The sequence below is a fragment of the Macaca mulatta genome, chromosome 11 (genome assembly GCF_049350105.2).
Source record: "Macaca mulatta isolate MMU2019108-1 chromosome 11, T2T-MMU8v2.0, whole genome shotgun sequence".
NCBI classification, from domain to species: Eukaryota; Metazoa; Chordata; class Mammalia; order Primates; family Cercopithecidae; genus Macaca; species Macaca mulatta.
In genome coordinates this window covers 62,428,824-62,435,232 of record NC_133416.1, presented here as the reverse complement: position 1 = coordinate 62,435,232, position 6,409 = coordinate 62,428,824, and the positions used below count along the sequence as shown (strand labels likewise).

Genomic DNA, 6,409 nt, shown 5'->3' with positions numbered 1-6,409 from the left:
CAAATGAATATCTTTTAAGTATATGTATTTTAATTTGGAAATATTAATGTGATGGATTAACCAAACATGTCTGCATGTATCGTTAGTTGGAGAAGCACATATCTATTATAATTTACTGTGAAACAAAATAAGTAAAATAAGTAATTTGATGGCTAAATCAACTGGCAGACTAGAATGACCTTTGTAGGATAGTTGCTACTGAGTCGCTAAACAAAAATTAAATGGTACAAAAAAGTTGCACAGAGAATTGAATGATTAACTCTGCCTTGTAAAGACAGTTAATGTTCTTAAGAAAGGTAACACAAGGTATTAGGAGGCAAGAGTGTGGAAGCTTTATGTAAGGATCCTTACCAACCAGGGAAAAGTAATACCACTAATTATCCTTTTAGTCTTTCTCCTGGAGTGCTCAGTATGTGAAGAAAATAAATGTCCTGTAACACATAGCTTGGAAAGGACAGAAGATAAAAGTTTAAAAGACACCATAGTCTTCAATTGCATAATGAAAACCAAGCCTTGCTGAGCTTAAATTTTGACTATTCTTTTTAGCTCCACGTCTTTCAAGGCCATTGTAACCTGACTGAGATATCTTTTGATCCTATGCCTAATGCTAATCATAATTTTTATATCACACTGTTATTTTCAGAATTGTGTCACTCAGATAGAATATCAAGCAGTGCCTGCCGTTCAGTGAGTAGTACACAAGATATAGGTCTTATTTTTAATACCACATTTTGTGCATCACCTGAGAAGAAAAGCTGAAAGCATTTTAGGATAAAGCATTTCAACATTTCAGGTAGAAGCTCTCTCAAGAAATAAGAGGTACCTGATTGAAAAAGCTGTGTTACAAGCTGAAGACCAATAATTTAAAACAAACAAACAAACAAAAGACAAAAACAAAGAGATGGTAGTAATAAACTACCTGGAGATTAATAATTCAGAGGCTGATGGTAGTGATTCTAATAGGTATAATGTGAAGTGAGATGTCATAAACCAACTGAAGCACCAGAGATGTCAGATGATATAACTAATCCACCTGGAATGGGAAGAAGTCGGAAAGAATGGGGAAGTTTTGCTTTAAGCATACCAGATCTTTAGTGAGAGTTACAGAGCATTCACTTTCTTTCTTTTTTTTTTTTTTTTTTTTGAGACGGAGTCTCGCTCTGTCGCCCAGGCTGGAGTGCAGTGGCCGGATCTCAGCTCACTGCAAGCTCCGCCTCCCGGGTTTACGCCATTCTCCTGCCTCAGCCTCCCGAGTAGCTGGGACTACAGGCGCCCGCCACCTCGCCCGGCTAGTTTTTTGTATTTTTAGTAGAGACGGGGTTTCACCGTGTTAGCCAGGATGGTCTCGATCCCCTGACCTTCTGATCCGCCCGTCTCGGCCTCCCAAAGTGCTGGGATTACAGGCTTGAGCCACCGCGCCCGGCCTGCATTCACTTTCTAAAGTAGATGACAGAAAATCTAAAATATATGAGCGATTTCAGAATGACTCAGTAATAAATTAGTGATTTAACTTGGGTAAGATATTTTAAGCAAACTGATCCTCCTTGACACATAACAATCAAAACTAATCAGAAGATTGAGAGAGCCTTAGAATTTGATTTTATTAGATTGTGTCAAAATGTTATATGTGTATTTTTCATTTTCTGTGCTCTTAAAATTTCTAAAAGTTTGGTCGGCCATGGCAGATCACACCTGTAACCCCAGAACTCTGGGAGGCTGAGGCGGGCGGATCACTTGAGGTCAGGAGTTTAAGACCAGCCTGACAAACATGGTGAAACCCCATCTCTACTAAAAATACAAAAATTAGCCGGGTGTAGTGGCGCACACTTGCAGTCCTGGCTACTAGGTAGGCTGAGGTGAAGAATAGCTTGGGCCCTGGAGGAAGATCCTGCCGTGAGCCGAGATCACGCCATTATACTCCAGCCTGGGTGATAGAGAGAGACTCCATCTCAAAAAAAAAAAAAAAAAAAAAATTCTAAAAGTTAGCTAACACTATAGGAAATGGAAATGGAAAAGTAAGTATGCTTAATGACAGAAGACAATTAATCAATGTTTAAATAACTCCTTTTCCTAAAATCATATTTATAACTCAAATACCTTTCAAAGCCTAATTCATTTTACAAATTCTACAAACACCTGTGTAATTGTCCAGTTAATTACATACTACATGTATTTTTCTCCCTGACTCTATTTTGTCCTGCCCGTTTAGATGTTATTTTTCAAACATATTTTCTTCCCATCAAGATCCACAATTTTTAAAAAATGAAATAAAAAAATTAATATGACCTAATACACATTTATGAAAAACATTCATGAAATAGGACATGTGAAAATATTTTCTATTTTTTTATTTAAAAATATTCTGGTCATCATACAGAAATTAATTTCTAATTAAATCTGACCTATAGCTAGAAAATCTCCCCTTAAGAGACAGTTTTAATTCTTCTATTATCCTGGTCTCACTGATTGGAACTATATCTATGTATGCATATGTCTATGTCTATGTATATCATTCACATATACATATATTTGATATATATATTAGAAAATAAATTCTGAAAAAAATAACTACATTGAGTTCACATTGATCTTATTTAATAACCATTCACAAATCATTTGCAGTTAGCTTCAGAGTATCCCGAGTGAGGCAAAGGGAGTTTTGAGAGGTGTGAAAATATGAATTAAATATTCTATTTTAAAAATAAACCAATACAATAATGCATTTTCTCTCAACCATAACTTAAACTGTTTGCAAATATAGCTTCTCATAGAAACAAAGTAACTAGATTCTGTAGAATATGTTTTAAAGTAAAATTATATACATTAATATACATTTTTACATTATTCTCACTTATGATCAAATACGTTATAACTGTCTTTTAATTTCCTTAGACTACATACCAATAAGTTGGTAGCACGACAAAAATATAAACAAATATTAGCTTTAATTTGGTTATAATTAATCACAGATAAAATAAAATATAATAACCTTTGCATTATATGATACATCAAATGAAATTTAAATAAAATAATATTTTGTAGTCTTGATTAACTGGAATGCTTAAAAGTCAAATGAGATATATTGAAAACTTTAGCTCAATTTCTTTTAGATGTCTAAATAAAAATAAAGTAAGATAGAAATAAAAACTATCACAAAAAAGTGAAAGAAAATTAGCTTCTCTAAAACAAAAAATTTTATGAAAAAGTTCAAAAAGACATAAAGATAAATATCAAAGCAATAGAAAGAAAAAGAGGGAGAACTGTGTCATGGAAGCTACTACTGTATTCTATGACATTATTTGAGGCTCCTTTCTTCATTTCCTTTATATAATACAATTGAATGTTCATTTCCTTGAGAAAGAGACAATCCTGTATATCACATTCATGTCACATTCATGAAGGCGTTTTTCACTTGTTGGTTTCTTAAGGTATAGATGAAAGGGTTCAAAAGTGGAACGACAGAGGTGTTGAGCACCAAAATTCCCTTTGAAAAAGATATCTTTTGTTTGACCGATGGCTTAACATACATGAAGATGCAACTGCCATAAGAAAGGGATATCATGATACCATCACCATTACCAATGTGACTAAGAGTGTCACCAACGCTGAAATGAATCCCATCCTGTCCAGGAGCTGTGTGTCAGTGCAGGAAATCTGCAGGAGTGGAGTAGTGTCACAGTAGAAATGATTAATGACGTTGGAGGCAGGCACAGAAGTCAAGATTTAGGCCTAAGAGGAGTGGTGGAAAGATGACGAGAAACCAGCAAGCCAACACCCAAGCACAAGCTGCATGCAGATTTTGCTGCTCATGATGGTGGTGTAAGGCAGGGGCTTACAGATGGCCACATAGCGGTCATAGGACATGGCTGCCAGCAAGTAAATTCTGATGCTCCAAGTAGGAAGGCAAAAAACACTTGAGTGACGCAACTGTTACAGGAAATGCTTTTGTCCCCAGTTGCCATAGTAACTAGCAATTTAGGGATGCACGTAGTAGTATAGGAAATTTCTAGGCAGGAAAAATTCCGAAGGAAAAAGTACATGGGAGTCTTAAAGTGAATATCCACCAGGGTGAGTGTGATGATAATCAGATTGCCAGTGATGCTTAGCACATAGGTGAGAAGCAGGAAGATAAACAACACAACTTTCAATACTGGGTTATCAGTCAAACCTGCTAGGATGAACACCATCACTCTGGTATGGTTTCTCATTATCATCCTCTGAATTTTATCAGTTTTGTATAGAAAAAAGTAATAATTATCTCTACAGAAAAATAACAGTGATCACAGTGTTTAAGCCAAAGTTAGCAAAGTGAGGTTTCACATACAGCAATAAGATGTTCATTAATGTTTTCAAGATGCTTATGACAGGAAGAATAATACTTTGTGTTTCCAGAGGATTTGGATAGAGAATTAAAACTTTGCTACCCAAGAGTAATCTACATAATGATAGCAATTGTTCATTTATTTTATGTAAATTAATTATAGAGAAATTAAAGGAACTTAAAGGATAGAAAATGCTTTTTCTTTCTTGATGATATACAAGAATTTGAATGGCATGCCACTTTTTGCTCAAAGAAGTTTAATTGAAGAAAAATTTTTAAATTTTGCATATAAAATCCCAAATGATACCTGATATTAGAAGTACACGTGACCATATTTTGCATTTAACATGCACACACATATGCATACACACAAACATACACAAATCTAACCATCATTGATAACCAGTGCTAGTACACCTTTATCATTTTATTCAACTAATCAAACTCAAATGTCTAATTCCTGTCTCATTTACTTTCATTTCTAAAAAGATCCAGTTTCAGATCGGTGAAAATGAGGCACAGGGAACGATTTCATTCACTATTCTTATCAGTATTTCCATCACCTTAATCTCTGTTGGTACCCACCCAAGCTTTCCCATGCTGAATCTCAATACCAAATCAGCAGGAACAGTCTAATAATGTTAGCAAGCCGTTGCAGTGTTCCTCTAAGGTTTTGCTCTTGAGAATGGACCAGATAAACTGAAAAGTGGGATATAGGAAAACAGAAGCAGACAGAAATAATATAAATATGGGTTTAGGAAATTGTATGTTGTGAAAGAAGTAAAGACAAAGCTGTATCAAAACCTAGAGAGGCAAGAAAGATTTTAGAGATAGGATAATGAGATAGAGAAAAGAATTAAAAAAAGATTAAAATAGGTAAATTAGTAAAAATTATAAGGTGAAATTTTTAATAATGAAATTTCTCTGTGTTTTTATTCTGTATACTCACATTTCTTCTCTGTGTAAAATAGAGATTGAAAACATGAACAATTTTGAGTTCAGCATGGCCTTAAGAAAAGGAATATTTGATAAATTACAAATGCATAATGAATCATTGAAGAGTGTTGACACAAAATTCTAGGAGGCATATAATGATATTCAAATATCCAGCTAATATGGAATTAAAGAGATAATAATATAGTTAACACTTTTCTACATCCAGCGTATGTGATAAGTGAGACAGTGAGATCAAGAAACAAAGTCGTTCAGGTTTACACAGTTAGTAAATTTGAGATCCAGTATTAAGATTGAGTTTATTTTCCAAAATGTCTTCTGGTACACAAGCAATTGTATACCAGACTATAGTGCATTTCTTAAAACAAAACAATTAATGATATATCTAAGGAAAATTTTCTTCCTGGGCATTTTCATCATCAAACATACGAAATAAGTCTTTGTGATGTCCTTGACATTATATAGGACTATGTTTTCTGTTGTGAAAATATCCATTTAATTGTTTCCATCACAGAAACATACATTATTATTAAGAAGGCAGTCACATGAGTAAAAGTAAACATATGAAAACAAGTCAAAGCTGTTTCCAATAATATCCAGAGAAGTTTACAGGAGGTAATTTGGATTCTAAGATAGGCCTTAGAGGGAGATGAGGAAATAAGATGAGTTATTCCTAGGAAAGGGAAAGCCTGAACAGAAACAAAGGGAAGGGCACATGCATGATTTCTTTAGAAACAACGAGTAGCATTCGGCTATTAAAACCATGCGTGTTATTAATGCAGGCATACATGAGTGAAGTGAAATGACTGTTATTTTTCCCTGGACATTGCTTTCACATTCAGATAATTATGAACCAATCTGTCACAAAACTTTTCTTGTTTATACAAATCGCCGTAGTGGCCATCATTGTAGGAATCCATATAGCTAAAACACCTAAGTCAGAGTTTTATCATGTTAGACCATTCCTTTGACCAACTTCAACAATCATACATATAAACTATTCCCCAACAACACTGTAAAAATAATGAAATTCACTTTATAAAACCAAGAGAAGTCAGGCCTATGAATGCAATTCAAAGGTTAAAAAAAGGAAAGATTAAGACTTTAATGGTAAAATTAGAACAAACCTTAATC

General features: G+C 34.2%; 1 pseudogene; it reads right to left on the bottom strand.

Annotated features, from left to right (window-relative positions):
* Positions 1 to 3,382: 3,382 nt before the first annotated feature.
* On the bottom strand, positions 3,383 to 4,208 carry LOC144332659 (olfactory receptor 6C74-like; annotated as a pseudogene).
* Positions 4,209 to 6,409: the final 2,201 nt, after the last annotated feature.